Source organism: Bombina bombina, chromosome 10 (genome assembly GCF_027579735.1).
Source record: "Bombina bombina isolate aBomBom1 chromosome 10, aBomBom1.pri, whole genome shotgun sequence".
NCBI classification, from domain to species: domain Eukaryota; kingdom Metazoa; phylum Chordata; class Amphibia; order Anura; family Bombinatoridae; genus Bombina; species Bombina bombina.
Window position 1 is genome coordinate 183,897,303 of NC_069508.1, and position 17,782 is coordinate 183,915,084.

Consider the following 17,782-nt stretch of genomic DNA (forward strand, 5'->3'; position numbering starts at 1 on the left):
TTTATCAGCCTGATACCAGTCACTACTACTGCATTTAAGGCTGTACTTACATCATACGGGTAACATCAGTGTTTTCTTAGTCAATTCTATTCCCAGAAAATATTGTACTGCACATACCTCATTTGCGGGGGACCCCGCATGCTATTCCCATTTTCTGAAGTTACCCCACTCCTCAGAATGTCGAGAACAGCCAGTGGATCTTAGTTACGCCTGCTAAGATCATAGAAAACGCAGGCAGTTTCTTCTTCCAAATACTGCCTGAGATAGAAAAACAGCACACTCCGGTGCCATTTAAAATAAACTTTTGATTGAAGAATAATTAAGTAAAAACTCCAACTCCTCTCGCGACCTTCTTTGTTGAGGGTTGCAAGAGAATGACTGGATATGACATGTGAGGGGAGGAGCTATATAGCAGCTCTGCGTGGGTGATCCTCTTGCAACTTCCTGTTGGGAAGGAGAATATATCCCATAAGTAATGGATGACCCGTGGACTGAACACACTTAACAAGAGAAATGCAGTTTACTTACTATAAAAGTTACACCAAAAGCTTAGGGCATCATAAGCAATAAACCTTCATCCAGTGACTACCTAATCCTGGCCCCAGGCATCTGAAAAGCAGGGGTCCCTGGGGAATTTTTTGAAACAAGACATTTAGTGGCCTGGCAAGATGTTAATTTGTGACTAAAGTTTCATGATTCAGAAAGTATCAAATTTAAAAAAAAAAAAAAAAAAAAAAAAAAAAATTTCATTATAAAAAACAGAATTTATGTTTACCTGATAAATTACTTTCTCCAACGGTGTGTCCGGTCCACGGCGTCATCCTTACTTGTGGGATATTCTCTTCCCCAACAGGAAATGGCAAAGAGCCCAGCAAAGCTGGTCACATGATCCCTCCTAGGCTCCGCCTACCCCAGTCATTCGACCGACGTTAAGGAGGAATATTTGCATAGGAGAAACCATATGAAACCGTGGTGACTGTAGTTAAAGAAAATAAATTATCAGACCTGATTAAAAAACCAGGGCGGGCCGTGGACCGGACACACCGTTGGAGAAAGTAATTTATCAGGTAAACATAAATTCTGTTTTCTCCAACATAGGTGTGTCCGGTCCACGGCGTCATCCTTACTTGTGGGAACCAATACCAAAGCTTTAGGACACGGATGAAGGGAGGGAGCAAATCAGGTCACCTAAATGGAAGGCACCACGGTTTGCAAAACCTTTCTCCCAAAAATAGCCTCAGAAGAAGCAAAAGTATCAAACTTGTAAAATTTGGTAAAAGTGTGCAGTGAAGACCAAGTCGCTGCCCTACATATCTGATCAACAGAAGCCTCGTTCTTGAAGGCCCATGTGGAAGCCACAGCCCTAGTGGAATGAGCTGTGATTCTTTCGGGAGGCTGCCGTCCGGCAGTCTCGTAAGCCAATCTGATGATGCTTTTAATCCAAAAAGAGAGAGAGGTAGAAGTTGCTTTTTGACCTCTTCTTTTACCGGAATAAACAACAAACAAGGAAGATGTTTGTCTAAAATCCTTTGTAGCATCTAAATAGAATTTTAGAGCGCGAACAACATCCAAATTGTGCAACAAACGTTCCTTCTTCGAAACTGGTTTCGGACACAGAGAAGGTACGATAATCTCCTGGTTAATGTTTTTGTTAGAAACAACTTTTGGAAGAAAACCAGGTTTAGTACGTAAAACCACCTTATCTGCATGGAACACCAGATAAGGAGGAGAACACTGCAGAGCAGATAATTCTGAAACTCTTCTAGCAGAAGAAATTGCAACCAAAAACAAAACTTTCCAAGATAATAACTTAATATCAACGGAATGTAAGGGTTCAAACGGAACCCCCTGAAGAACTGAAAGAACTAAGTTGAGACTCCAAGGAGGAGTCAAAGGTTTGTAAACAGGCTTGATTCTAACCAGAGCCTGAACAAAGGCTTGAACATCTGGCACAGCTGCCAGCTTTTTGTGAAGTAACACAGACAAGGCAGAAATCTGTCCCTTCAGGGAACTTGCAGATAATCCTTTTTCCAATCCTTCTTGAAGGAAGGATAGAATCTTAGGAATCTTAACCTTGTCCCAAGGGAATCCTTTAGATTCACACCAACAGATATATTTTTTCCAAATTTTGTGGTAAATCTTTCTAGTTACAGGCTTTCTGGCCTGAACAAGAGTATCGATAACAGAATCTGAGAACCCTCGCTTCGATAAGATCAAGCGTTCAATCTCCAAGCAGTCAGCTGGAGTGAGACCAGATTCGGATGTTCGAACGGACCTTGAACAAGAAGGTCTCGTCTCAAAGGTAGCTTCCATGGTGGAGCCGATGACATATTCACCAGATCTGCATACCAAGTCCTGCGTGGCCACGCAGGAGCTATCAAGATCACCGACGCCCTTTCCTGATTGATCCTGGCTACCAGCCTGGGGATGAGAGGAAACGGCGGGAATACATAAGCTAGTTTGAAGGTCCAAGGTGCTACTAGTGCATCCACTAGAGCCGCCTTGGGATCCCTGGATCTGGACCCGTAGCAAGGAACTTTGAAGTTCTGACGAGAGGCCATCAGATCCATGTCTGGAATGCCCCACAGCTGAGTGACTTGGGCAAAGATTTCCGGATGGAGTTCCCACTCCCCCGGATGCAATGTCTGACGACTCAGAAAATCCGCTTCCCAATTTTCCACTCCTGGGATGTGGATAGCAGACAGGTGGCAGGAGTGAGACTCCGCCCATAGAATGATTTTGGTCACTTCTTCCATCGCCAGGGAACTCCTTGTTCCCCCCTGATGGTTGATGTACGCAACAGTTGTCATGTTGTCTGATTGAAACCGTATGAACTTGGCCCTCGCTAGCTGAGGCCAAGCCTTGAGAGCATTGAATATCGCTCTCAGTTCCAGAATATTTATCGGTAGAAGAGATTCTTCCCGAGACCAAAGACCCTGAGCTTTCAGGGATCCCCAGACCGCGCCCCAGCCCATCAGACTGGCGTCGGTCGTGACAATGACCCACTCTGGTCTGCGGAAGGTCATCCCTTGTGACAGATTGTCCAGGGACAGACACCAACGGAGTGAGTCTCTGGTCCTCTGATTTACTTGTATCCTCGGAGACAAGTTTGTATAGTCCCCATTCCACTGACTGAGCATGCACAGTTGTAATGGTCTTAGATGAATGCGCGCAAAAGGAACTATGTCCATTGCCGCTACCATCAAACCTATCACTTCCATGCACTGCGCTATGGAAGGAAGAGGAACGGAATGAAGTATCCGACAAGAGTCTAGAAGTTTTGTTTTTCTGGCCTCTGTCAGAAAAATCCTCATTTCTAAGGAGTCTATTATTGTCCCCAAGAAGGGAACCCTTGTTGACGGAGATAGAGAACTCTTTTCCACGTTCACTTTCCATCCGTGAGATCTGAGAAAGGCCAGGACAATGTCCGTGTGAGCCTTTGCTTGAGGAAGGGACGACGCTTGAATCAGAATGTCGTCCAAGTAAGGTACTACAGCAATGCCCCTTGGTCTTAGCACAGCTAGAAGGGACCCTAGTACCTTTGTGAAAATCCTTGGAGCAGTGGCTAATCCGAAAGGAAGCGCCACAAACTGGTAATGCTTGTCCAGGAATGCGAACCTTAGGAACCGATGATGTTCCTTGTGGATAGGAATATGTAGATACGCATCCTTTAAATCCACCGTGGTCATGAATTGACCTTCCTGGATGGAAGGAAGAATTGTTCGAATGGTTTCCATTTTGAACGATGGAACCTTGAGAAACTTGTTTAAGATCTTGAGATCTAAGATTGGTCTGAACGTTCCCTCTTTTTTGGGAACTATGAACAGATTGGAGTAGAACCCCATCCCTTGTTCTCCTAATGGAACAGGATGAATCACTCCCATTTTTAACAGGTCTTCTACACAACGTAAGAATGCCTGTCTTTTTATGTGGTCTGAAGACAACTGAGACCTGTGGAACCTCCCCCTTGGGGGAAGCCCCTTGAATTCCAGAAGATAACCTTGGGAGACTATTTCTAGCGCCCAAGGATCCAGAACATCTCTTGCCCAAGCCCGAGCGAAGAGAGAGAGTCTGCCCCCCACCAGATCCGGTCCCGGATCGGGGGCCAACATTTCATGCTGTCTTGGTAGCAGTGGCAGGTTTCTTGGCCTGCTTTCCCTTGTTCCAGCCTTGCATTGGTCTCCAAGCTGGCTTGGCTTGAGAAGTATTACCCTCTTGCTTAGAGGACGTAGCACTTTGGGCTGGTCCGTTTCTACGAAAGGGACGAAAATTAGGTTTATTTTTGGCCTTGAAAGGCCGATCCTGAGGAAGGGCATGGCCCTTACCCCCAGTGATATCAGAGATAATCTCTTTCAAGTCAGGGCCAAACAGCGTTTTCCCCTTGAAAGGAATGTTAAGTAGCTTGTTCTTGGAAGACGCATCAGCTGACCAAGATTTCAACCAAAGCGCTCTGCGCGCCACAATAGCAAACCCAGAATTCTTAGCCGCTAACCTAGCCAATTGCAAAGTGGCGTCTAGGGTGAAAGAATTAGCCAATTTGAGAGCATTGATTCTGTCCATAATCTCCTCATAAGGAGGAGAATCACTATCAACCGCCTTTACCAGCTCATCGAACCAGAAACACGCGGCTGTAGCGACAGGGACAATGCATGAAATTGGTTGTAGAAGGTAACCCTGCTGAACAAACATCTTTTTAAGTAAACCTTCTAATTTTTTTATCCATAGGATCTTTGAAAGCACAACTATCTTCTATGGGTATAGTGGTGCGTTTGTTTAAAGTGGAAACCGCTCCCTCGACCTTGGGGACTGTCTGCCATAAGTCCTTTCTGGGGTCGACCATAGGAAACAATTTTTTAAATATGGGGGGAGGGACGAAAGGAATACCGGGCCTTTCCCATTCTTTATTTACAATGTCCGCCACCCGCTTGGGTATAGGAAAAGCTTCTGGGAGCCCCGGGACCTCTAGGAACTTGTCCATTTTACATAGTTTCTCTGGGATGACCAACTTGTCACAATCATCCAGAGTGGATAATACCTCCTTAAGCAGAATGCGGAGATGTTCCAACTTAAATTTAAACGTAATCACATCAGGTTCAGCTTGTTGAGAAATGTTCCCTGAATCAGTAATTTCTCCCTCAGACAAAACCTCCCTGGCCCCATCAGACTGGTTTAGGGGCCCTTCAGAACCATTATTATCAGCGTCGTCATGCTCTTCAGTATCTAAAACAGAGCAGTCGCGCTTACGCTGATAAGTGTGCATTTTGGCTAAAATGTTTTTGACAGAATTATCCATTACAGCCGTTAATTGTTGCATAGTAAGGAGTATTGGCGCGCTAGATGTACTAGGGGCCTCCTGAGTGGGCAAGACTCGTGTAGACGAAGGAGGGAATGATGCAGTACCAGGCTTACTCCCCTCACTTGAGGAATCATCTTGGGCATCATTGTCATTGTCACATAAATCACATTTATTTAAATGAGAAGGAACTCTGGCTTCCCCACATTCAGAACACAGTCTATCTGGTAGTTCAGACATGTTAAACAGGCATAAACTTGATAACAAAGTACAAAAAACGTTTTAAAATAAAACCGTTACTGTCACTTTAAATTTTAAACTGAACACACTTTATTACTGCAATTGCGAAAAAATATGAAGGAATTGTTCAAATTTCACCACAGTGTCTTAAAGCCTTAAAAGTATTGCACCCCAAATTTGGAAGCTTTAACCCTTAAAATAACGGAACCGGAGCCGTTTTTAACTTTAACCCCTTTACAGTCCCTGGTGTCTGCTTTGCCGAGACCCAACCAAGCCCAAAGGGGAATACGATACCAAATGACGCCTTCAGAAAGTCTTTTCTATGTATCAGAGCTCCTCACACATGCGACTGCATGTCATGCCTCTCAAAAACAAGTGCGCAAGACCGGCGCGAAAATGAGGCTCTGCCTATGATTTGGGAAAGCCCCTAAAGAGAAAGGTGTCTAAAAAAGTGCCTGCCGATATAAACTTATCAAAATACCCAGATTAAATGATTCCTCAAGGCTAAATATGTGTTAATAATGAATCGATTTAGCCCAGAAAAAGTCTACAGTCTTAATAAGCCCTTGTGAAGCCCTTATTTACAATCTTAATAAACATGGCTTACCGGATCCCATAGGGAAAATGACAGCTTCCAGCATTACATCGTCTTGTTAGAATGTGTCATACCTCAAGCAGCAAGAGACTGCTCACTGTTCCCCCAACTGAAGTTAATTCCTCTCAACAGTCCTGTGTGGAACAGCCATGGATTTTAGTAACGGTTGCTAAAATCATTTTCCTCATACAAACAGAAATCTTCATCTCTTTTCTGTTTCTGAGTAAATAGTACATACCAGCACTATTTTAAAATAACAAACTCTTGATTGAATAATAAAAACTACAGTTAAACACTAAAAAACTCTAAGCCATCTCCGTGGAGATGTTGCCTGTACAACGGCAAAGAGAATGACTGGGGTAGGCGGAGCCTAGGAGGGATCATGTGACCAGCTTTGCTGGGCTCTTTGCCATTTCCTGTTGGGGAAGAGAATATCCCACAAGTAAGGATGACGCCGTGGACCGGACACACCTATGTTGGAGAAACACACACCTTTTTTATTATGTACACACGGAGGCTTCAGCTCCTACTGAGCATGTGCAAAAGTGCACAACAAATACATAGACATTTTGGCTGATGGTTGTTACATGAGAAAAGGGAGAGGGAAATTGGATTAAAGGGACATAGTCATAAAAATTACAAATGAGAGCATGTAACTTTTCAACCATCGATCCTGTAGTACTGTGTGTTTAACCCCTGCAAACACACAGAAGTGTCGCTTGGGACCCGAGGTGCACTGCTGCTGCTAATTTATTTTAGATCTAATAATTCTGAAATACTAGTTACAAGACTAGCATGAAAGCAAAGTGCTCACATTTTGAAAACCTTTTCATTTGAATAACGGTAAAAAGTCACAATTTAATGGCATCTTCATTTCATGATGCTGAACTCTGCTTAAAAAGGGACAGTAAGCACTTTGTAATTAGAAGACATTTCTGCTGTCTTGCTATGTAACAATACGTCAGCCTAAACATTTTTAAAACAAATCATCTTATTTGCTGCAATTTTTTTTAATAGCCGAACTCCACCCACTACATAACACATTTGGAGGAGCCAATTCAGAGTCGAGTCTGCAGCAGACAAGGCTCCCTCTAGTCATAATGTTAGTATAAAGTAAATTGTTTTGCAGTTCTAATCTATTATAGCAAATTAGAAACTTATATGCAGCAGGGTTAACCTTCAAAAGTCAATTTTCAGAGCTAAATTACATGAAACATGAGCAAAATAAATAATGAATATATATTGCAAAGTGGTTTACCACGCATAACTAGGCATTTACTGTCTCTTTAAACTACAGTGCATTTTTGATACTATAAGCGCGCACACACAAAACAGTCACACCACTTACCCTTCACGTTTAATTCTTAGCAGCTCCTTCCAGTTTTTTGGGATGGCGTGGGGGATTCCTTTTAGAATTGGGTTATCTAATGCTGGAAATGAGGGGAAGGGACAGCCCCTCAAGAAGCCTAGCAGGGCAAGAACCCTATTTCTACATGCCAGCAAAATCTAGCAAGCGCTTCCTTCCTTAAGTGCTCATTATGTCCGTTTTTGCTAGTCAAATAAAAAAAGTGAAATAGAAACTCACATGGGGATAAAATAGAGTAAATGTATAATGAAAAATAAGCTACCACATTTCCCCCATTAAATAGAGTTTTGTGTTCTTTTTGAGTCAACGAAGAATGGTGTTCGGATCATATCCGTGTCCATTCAGATTTAAAGAAGCTTGCAATCAGAGCTTTTGGAAAATAGCCCACTAGAAGCCTGAGTCTGGCATGCAAATTCCCCAGTGCATGTGTTTGGTGCCCTCATTAATTTTAAAAGGTAAAGCTGAACCAAAGCCTAAATATATAATATAGTACTGAGGCGTCTCCACTAATCTAAATCTCGCACATCCAGGAGGGCATGAAGAAAAACATCCATTGTCATGAAGAAAATGGCATTAAGACAAAACGAGGAACTGAGATTCAATGCTGCATTTTACATGCCTCGTCAACATTGGTAAGGGTTGCAAAAAGTGATATTTAAAAAATGCAGCTGTAAACAGGTATGGAGAGGATGGGTGCAACTCCAGAGAATCAAATATTGTAGTCACAGCAGAACAAATCTGAGCTCTATATCCACAAGATGCATTCTTTGTGCAGAGGTTTCTGAAAAAAAAAAATAAAAAAATTAGAAGACAATAATACACCTGGAAAAATGTAAATACCGCACAATAAAACCATTTAATTATATTTATATTGTCATCACAAACAGTGCAAATTAAATTTAAATATTTTTGCAAAACCAGTTTCAAAAGAATTCATTTTAAATTACCTATCTACAACAAAATGGATTAAAAAAAAATAAAAAAATTGTAGGTCTTGCCAGTTGTAGACACAGTGGGTAGCGCTTATTGATTGGTGGCTACATTTAGCCTCCAATAAGTAAGTGCTACCCAGGTGCTCAACCAAAAATCGACTGCATTCTAAGCTTCGATTCCTGATTTTGCAAATAAAGATAGCAAGCAAAGAAAAATTTAATAGAAGTAAATTTGAAACTTGCTTAAGACCTTTAAGAAGCTCTGATTTTCATATCTTAACCAGAGCACCGTTGAAATAATCAGATAACTAGTATCACCCGTCAATTGATCATCTCACTTGTGTTCCAGTTAAAGGGACAGTTCCCCCCCCAAAAAAAAATCCCCTTTAAATTATTCCTAATGATCTATTTTACCTGCTGGGGTGTATTAAATGACCAGTCAACACAGTAGAATTGCATAATCAACAAATGCAAGATAACAAGACAACGTAATAGCACTTAGTCTGAACTTCAAATGACTACTAGATTTTTTTTCTAACAATTTTAAAAGTTATGTCTATTTCCACTCCCCCTGTACCATGTGACAGTCATCAGCCAATTACAAATGCATACACACTTATTCTTGCACATGCTCAGTAGGAGCTGGTGACTCAAAGTTTAAGGGCTCTATTTATCATTTGGGGAATTCTCCTTTCTGTTCTCCTATCAGTTCTCCCCAGCTCTCCTTAGGAGAGGAGCACATGTGCGCCCATATTCATCATAAAAAAGTTGTTTTTTCTCCATGGGAGAGCTGAGGAGAGCTGGGGAGAACTAATGCTAAATTTCTCCAGTCGGATTAGTATCTTCTCCTTATTTATCACTAAAAATAAGCAAATATTCTCCATGTCATTCATATATAAACCAATAGAAATCTTTATACAGCCTTCCTAGGAGCTTTGTTAACGCCCCTCTTCAGCAAACTTTCATATATGAAATAGATCTACATTTTCATTGTTTTTGTGCTTCAATTTTAGCGCTTTTTTTATATCTTATTTTTATGCCCCAATAGATATCATTTTTGTGCTCTGTTATATATTATTTTGGTGCTCCATTATATATATTTTTTTTTACTCCATCATAAATTATTATTGCGCTCCAATAACCATTATTATTGTGCTTTGTTATAGATAATTTTTGCACCTTGTAGAGCCCTTTTTGTGTGTAACTGCTTCTACAACTGGTAGAGAATAGATTTCTAATGCCGTTCTCCACTTTAGCTATGGAGAACTTTAAGGTAGGAACTTGCAGAAGAACTTTCAGTCCTCCACAGGAGAATATAAATGATAAATTTGTAACTAGGAGAATTCTTAGGAGAACTATATGAAATACGACTAAAAAGATCTAATTTAACCCTTTTTTGGAGAACATGTTCTCCAAGGAGAGTTAGAACAGAGTAGGAGAATATTAGTGTCGAACTTGCCCAATTTTAGGAGTATTTTTGAATAAATAGGAGAATTATTTCTCATGAGAACTTTTAGGAGAAAATATTGGAGAATTGGAATGATAAATAGAGCCCTGTCCCTTTAACTAATAAAATGATAATTTAGCTTTGATTTTCCAGACAAATATAAGATAAGGAAGCAAGTCTGTGTACACAAAGTGATAAAATCTGTTTTCTTTCATAGGATGAGGAGAGTCCATAAGTGTTGATGACATGTGTGATACAATACCCAAGCTGAGTCTATGTTAAGGATGGGTGGGACAAAGAAAGAGCAGTTCCTATTTGCTGAAAACTGCAGCCTGAAGGACTATCCTGCCAAAAAGCTGAAGAAGCATAATCATCAAAATGGTAAAATTAAGAACCTTTATGGAGAGAAGACCAAGTTACCACCATGCCAATCTATTCCAATGAAGACTCATTCTTGAAGGCCCAAGAGGTAGATACATATCTAACAGAATGTGCATCGACTTGTTTGGAGGAGGTTTCACCACAACCAAGTAAGCTTTACGTATTGTCTGCTTGAGCTATGATGCTAAAAAGTCACCGCCATAACCTTTTGACCCTTCCTGTTACCTGAAAAGTGGACAGACAAGGTAGAGGTCTAGAAACCCGAAGATAAAAATTTAAAGCTCGAACATCCAAATTGTGTAGAAGACGTTCCTTAGAAGATTTTGGGCACAAGGAAATAAAAAAATAAAAAAATCTTGGTCAATGTTCTCAGAAGAAATAACCTTCTGAAGAAAATAATATTTCTAAGAACTGCTTTATCATGATAAAAAAAAAAAAAGGAAGGGGGGGGGGGGGAGATCAGAAGAACGTGGTTTAGAAACTCGTCTAGCTGAAGAGATGGCTAGAAGAAAAATAACCTTCCAAGACAATTCTAGGTCCAGATTATGCCTAGGTTCAAAAGGGAGGCCCTTGCAACTTATTCAACTATTTATGAAACAAACAAAAAAAACAAAGGACGAGCAAGAAATCTGACCCTTTAAAGAGCTAGCCAATAAACCTCTCTCCAGACCAGAATGGAGAGTTCTTGGAATTCTTATTTCCAAGAAAAACCATCTAAAACAATGGTTTTCAAACCTGTCCTCAGGCCTCCCTAACAGGCCACATTTTGAGGATATCTGAACTAGATCTCAGGTGAAAATCAGCCGATTAAAAAAACATGGCTATTTTACCAGCTCTCATCCAATGCAATACAGAAAATGTTGACTGTTGGGGAGGCCTGAAGACAAGTTTGAAAACCAGTGCTCTAGACAGTAAGATTTCCAAACTGTATGGTTAATCTGTGTGAAGTTTTGTGTCTTGTAGAAGAGTGGAGATCACAGAATCTTAGAAACCTCTACTCAAGGACTAGGCGTTCAACCTGCACGTCTTCAAATTCAGAGATCTTAGATCCTGATATAATGGACCTTGAGAAAGCAGATCTTCCCTGAGATGAAGAGTCCAAGGAGGGGAGGATAACATCTTGATGAGATCTGCATACCAAGTTCTACATGGCCATGCCAGAGCTATGAGAATTACTGAAGTCAATTCCGGTTTGATTCTTGCCATGACTTGGAAAAAGAACAAAAAGGAAATAGGCCAGTTTAAAGCTCCAAGGACAGACTAGAGCATTGATCATTTGAGCTCTTGGATCTTGTGACCTTGCTTATTAAAGCAGAAGTTTGCGGTTCAGCTTGGACGCCATAATGTCTGTTTCTGGAAGACCCAATCTCAGGACTAACTAATCAAACACATCCTGATGAAGAGACCATTCTCCTGGATGTACTGACTGACAGCTTAAGTAATCTGCTTCCCGGTTGTTCACTCCCAGAATGTGAATAGCCCATAGAATGCAGTGAGCTTTGCACTGCCCAATACAGAAAGTGAGAAACTTCTTGCATGACAAGGGAACTCCAAATCAATCAAGGCAGCTGCCCTTTGAGGATCCTTTGGAACGTGAGACAGATGAAACCGTTCCCAGGGAGGTATGGTGCAAAATACTATGCAGTAACCATGGGAAATAATGTTGAGGACCCAGGAATACTGAAATGATCTGCACCAGGCCTTCTGAAATCAAATCAATCTGCCCCTACCAGAGAATCCTCTGGACAGGGGGCCATCACTACATGCATATTTCTGATTGGAGTTGGGCTTTTTAGTTTGTTTATTCTTAGACCAGGTGGATCCTGGCTTCCAGGAAGGTTTGGAGGAGTCAGACTTCTGATTGAGAGAGGACTTCTGGTCTCTGGCAAAAGAAAACCAATTATTTTTGTTCCTTTTACTCTATCGTCCCATAGACATCTTGTTCTGAGAAAGAAAAGTTCCTCTACCACCAGTAACAGTTTTAATGATAGAGTCTAACTCTTGACTCAAAAAGCAATTTACCATCAAAGGGAATTGACTATTCTTAGAGACCATATCAGCTGACCAGGATTTAAGCCATAAATCTATCCTCTATCAGAATAGCAATTGCATTGCACATTAAATCATTAGACAGCCCAAGGACCTTAATGCAGTTACGGATAACCTCCGATGACTGTTGCGGAGGTAGTTGGGGATAGTCATGCATTTTGCTAGAGTGGAAATGGCTTCATCCACTTAAGGAACCACCTCCCAGGTTGTCAGATTCTGTTCTGAAAGAGGACACATCTTCACGAACCTATTAGGAGTATAAGGAATGCCTTGTTTATTCCATTCTTTAGCAATATAATCTGCAACAAAATCTGAAGCTTCAAATGCATTAGTAACTTTTGGCAGAGCTTTGAAAACCTGATTTAACTTATTTACAGGTTTTGAAATGTCTGGATTCTGTTCTGACACTTCTAATGTGTTCAGGAATTCCTTTAGATGGAAACTGATATGATCCACTCTAAATCTGAAAGAGGAATCATGCTCTGTTTCAGTTACCGGTTCAGAAGATTAAGAAAGAGACCCAGAGGTTTGTAAACTAGGTGGCAACAGAGCTAGATGCTCAGTCCCCCTATGAGTGACAGGGAGGACAAAGTAAAATTTCCAGATTTACGTTTGCACTTCCTTGGTCTGGGAATAGCCGCTAACAGCTATGTCAGTTTTTTGTAAGGTATTAATAAACTCAAATGAAAAATCAATGTTATCCCCTTGAGTCAATTAGACAGGCAAGGGCGTTAGATGTCTGCCAGGTAAACCAACTGAATTATAGCTTGGAAACGTGGAACACAATTAGCACATAGCCAATTTGGTCCACTGGAACAGTTTTGCAAAACAAGGAAAAAGAACAGCATTTGTTTCCTGAGCTGCATTATCCCTGGAGGTTCCCTCTAATGGGTCAGACATTAATTGGGGGCATAGAAATGACTATTACAGAGCACCTCAGAGGCTAATAACTAACTGAAGAGGGAGTGGAGGTGGGAGGGACTGAAAGCTCTTGTGAGGGTTCTTGACCTCCACCTGGTGCGGGAATTATATCCCACATGTTATGGACATCTATGGACTCTCCTCATCTTACAAAATTGTATTTATATGTATATAGTCCCTTTAATAACATTAGGTTACTGAATAACTTGCATGCAAATAGAAGAAAAAACAAACACAAAACTTTGCATAATGAATGTTAACACCACAGTGAGTAATGACTTTGGCCTAGTTTCCATTAAGTGGTAAAGTTTGGAAATTGGTGGTAAAAACATTTCTCTCCATTAAAGTTTATGAATATTTTTTTTTATTTTACCACCAGTTCCAAATGAAACTTTATCCACCTCAATGGAAACTAGGCCTTAGTGATTAATCCCTCATGGCCAGTCTGTAATGCATTTTTGCTTTCATGATTCAGATAGAAGATGCAATGTTAAACAACTTTGGTCCAATTAAAAGGGATATAAAATTGCAGACTGTATTACTGCACTATTATCTGCATATAACTATGTAGGGATTAAACACAGTTAAAGTACAACAGTGCACTATTGAGAGCCAACACATCTGGTGAGCTGATAATATGAGACAAAATGTGTGCAACTACAAGTCACCAGCTAGCTCCCAATAGTGCCCTGCTGCTGCTGATACGTACACTTTTTTTTAAAACAAAAGGATACCAAGAGAACAAAGAATATTGAATCTGTCTGAATCGTACACGTTTCATTCTGACGATTATCCCTTTCAAAACAGAATTTAAAGAGACAGTCTACTCCAGAATTGTTATTGTTTAAAGAGATAGATAATCTCTTTATTACCCATCCCCCAGTTTTGCATAATCAGTTAAATTAATACACCTTTTACCTCTGATTACCTTATCTCAGTGCTTTTGACAGACTTCCACTTTAACCAATCAGTGCTGACTCAAATAGCTCCACATGAGTGAGCACAATGTTATCTACAAGAGACACATGAATCAGTGCTGTCTAAAAAAAGCTAATAAAATACACTGAGAGAATAGGAAGCCTTCAAGAGCTTCTAAATTAGCATATGAACCTACCTCTGTTTAGCTTTCAACAACTAATACCAAGAGAACAAAGCAAATTTGATGATAAAAGTAAATTGGAAAGTTGGTTTAAAAATGCATTCCCTAACTGAATCATACAAGTTTCATTCTGACTATTGTCCCTTTGGTAGCAACTACTGCACAAAACAAACTAGACCTTATAGACTGACTGCTCTGACAAATAAGGAAACTAGCCACAGCTGTATTGTGCACAGGAACAACTATTTTACAAAAATAATGTAACAAGTTTTAAAAGAGAAAGATGTATTCACAGCTTGAGGATTTGCGGCGCTTTATTCTCTCTGCCGCCTCAGAGAGGTGGTGAGATAAACGCCCCAACACTTGCTTGTCCAGGGTGATTGATAGGCCCTGCTCTCATGAAATAGGTTGCATGAGAGTATGGAATGGGATTGCATAAGAGAGCTCTTGTGTAATGTTACATATAAATTTACTGTCCCTACGTTCTAGGGAGACTTTAACAAACAAGAATAGATGTTTAAATCAGATTTAAAGGACCAGTCAACACAGTAGATTTGCATAATCAACAAATGCATGATAAGACAATGCAATAGCACTTAGTCTGAACTTCAAATGGGTAGTAGATTTTTTTTCTGACAATTTTAAGTTATATTTTTTCCACTCCCCCTGTACCATGTGACAGCCATCCGCCAATCAGAAATGCATACACTTACCATGTGACAGCCACCAGCCATTCACAAATGCATACACACTTATTCTTGCACATGCTCAGTAGGAGCTGGTGACTCAAAAAGTGTAAATATAAAAAGACTGTGCACATTTTGTCAATTGAAGTAAATTTGAAAGTTGTTTAAAATAGCATGCTAGTGTCCCTTTTACTTACTGTTCCTCTGGTCACACAAAGATCCTCAGACCCCACTAGTTTACTATCATGTCACATCTACACTCCTGTTTCACATGCACAGCAGAAAGACAGCTGCAAACATACTTGATGTAAAAATAAAAAGGGAGCCCTTTGGTTACTACTACTAAGCAAGATGGTTAGGAGTACAAATACATACAACATTTAAAAAAAGGACTGTAGAGTCAAAATTAAACTTTCAAGGTACAGATAGACTGTCTTTAAAAAAACTTCCCAATTTAATTTACTAAATTTGCTTTGTTCTTTTGGTATCTAGTGTTTACATTTTCCTCTGCACGTGCATGTGAAGCATAGTGCAACAGCATTTTATATACTGCAGCTGCTCCGAGCCCCAGTAGTGCTTGTATCATGTCATCAATTAAATGGTGTTATTACCAGATGGTACAAGCATCTTTGTTTAAAATGCTGGTGCACTTTGCATACTTAAATACACATTTTAAACAGATAGATTTTCTTATAAGCATTTTTGCTAATACATTTATATTACAAAAATGTTCAATTCAAAACTGAAATGAACCATGTGGATTCCAATTTTATACAGAACATCCCTTTAAATAGACATGAATGAAACCCAACATTGTTCTCTCATGATTCATATAGAACATGCAGTTTTAAACAGTTTGTGTCTATTATCAAATTTGATTAATTCTTTTGATATCCTTTGTTGAAGGAGCAGCAATACTACTGGGAACTAGATGAACAAAGGTGAGGCAAAGACAAGACAATCATAGGACCAAGGCAAACTTAGAGACAGTGTCAGGAAAACCTCAGATTAGTTATTTCTAGTTTGATATTAAAATTTCACGATTCAGATGATTAATATAAATGCGTGGTTTGGTGTATAAACAACATTTTAATATCTCTTAAAAATAGGGGCAATTTTAATTAATTTTTAAAAAATACCTACTTTTTTTGTTACGGTAACTAGACCGCCGATACTCTGCCTGTTTCTCCTTCTGTATTTTGCAAATCGATAAATTATCCGGCCTTCTCCAATCGTTGCGTGCCCCACGAGCTGGACTCTAATGGGGGCACACAACGATTGGAGGAAGACAAATTAGTCATCGATCTGCAAAATACAGAAGGAGAAGCAGGCAGAGGATCGGCGGTCTAGTTAGCGTAACAAAAAAGTATTTAAAGGGATATTCCAGCCAAAATTGGAAACCACATGGATGCATTTCGGTATTGAACAGAAGCAATTTTGTAATATACATGCATTAGCAAAAATGCTTCTAATAAAAGCTATAGCTGTTTCAAAAGTGTATTTAAGTATGCACCGTGCACCAGCATTTTAAACACAGCACTTGCTCAGAGAGCCTAAAGTGATTGATACCATCTGGTAGTGACTCAATTTGTTAATTACTGACATGATACAAGCCCCACTGATGATCTGAGCAGCTGTATTTTTTAAAACGTGGGTGCAGTGAGAATATCTAGCTATGCTTCACATGCACGTGCAGGGAAAAATGTTAACACTAAAATAGTGATAACTTAATAGAAGCATGTTTGCTAATACATGTATATGGCAAATATGTTTCTATTCAAAGATGCAATAAATCTATGTGCATTTATATTTTGACTGGAATGTCCCTTTAAAGAAAACCAAATCATGTTTGTAAAGTTTAATAAATTAAGTGCCCCTGTTTTTAAGAGTATTTTTTAATACTGGGCTTTAATTCCTTATACTTTATAATCACTAAGTTTAAAAGTAGGTATGCGATAAAAAAAAAAAAAAACTTTCATGCACCAACAACATAAGGCTGATCAATTGAGTGCTTAAGTGAAGGTAAACTTTAATGAATGAAAGTCCGTTTTTAAAAAAATACTATTAAAAACCGTCAATGACTAATCCGGCTACCTCCAATCACAGATTGGATTCAGGCAATGACTACCCTGGGGGAAGCTGTGATTGGAGGAAGCAGGATTAGTCATTGATGACAATTGAAGAGAGGATTTCCAGGAGGGGGGGGGGAAACTGCTCTGGCTGTGGAAAAAAAAAAAAAAAAAAAAAAAAGAACGGCTGCTTTGTAAACTTTGATGAATGAAAGCGCCCGTTTTTAATAGTATTTTTAAATAACGGGTAGAGCTGCAACAACTAATCGGCATAATCGATTATGAAAATAGTTGTCAACGAATCTCGTAATCGATTAGTTGGTCTGTGCACAGCACTAGCTGCTTTACTCCAATGAGCTCCTGCACATGATATTGTGTTCTATGGTTATGCCCTTAGCCTAAAGGACATCTACAGATAATAAATAAAAATAATAATAAAAATACAAATAATAATAATAATAAATAATAACATTATTATTATTACTATTATTACTATTAGTTATTTGTAGAGGGCCAACAGATTCCGCAGCGCTATTAACAAAGACGGAGTACAACAAAACAATTATAGGGATCAAATCGGTAGAGGGCCCTGCCAAGAGTTGCACTGTTGTAGTCAGCTCTTAAGAAGGTGATCTACAAACAGCTGGACTCTTAGGCTTACATGCTAAGGGGGTTCAGGGGATAGTAATGGAGTAGAGGAACTG

General features: G+C 39.7%; 1 protein-coding gene across 1 annotated transcript in view; it reads right to left on the reverse strand.

The window, feature by feature from the left end:
- LOC128640788 (vasculin-like protein 1) overlaps nt 1–17,782 on the reverse strand; it is a 77,291-nt gene that overhangs the window by 50,828 nt on the left and 8,681 nt on the right. The window contains exon 2 of the mRNA XM_053693209.1: nt 7,477–8,275. The gene's annotated coding sequence lies outside the window, so the exon portion shown is untranslated. The remainder of the gene's footprint in view (nt 1–7,476; nt 8,276–17,782) is intronic.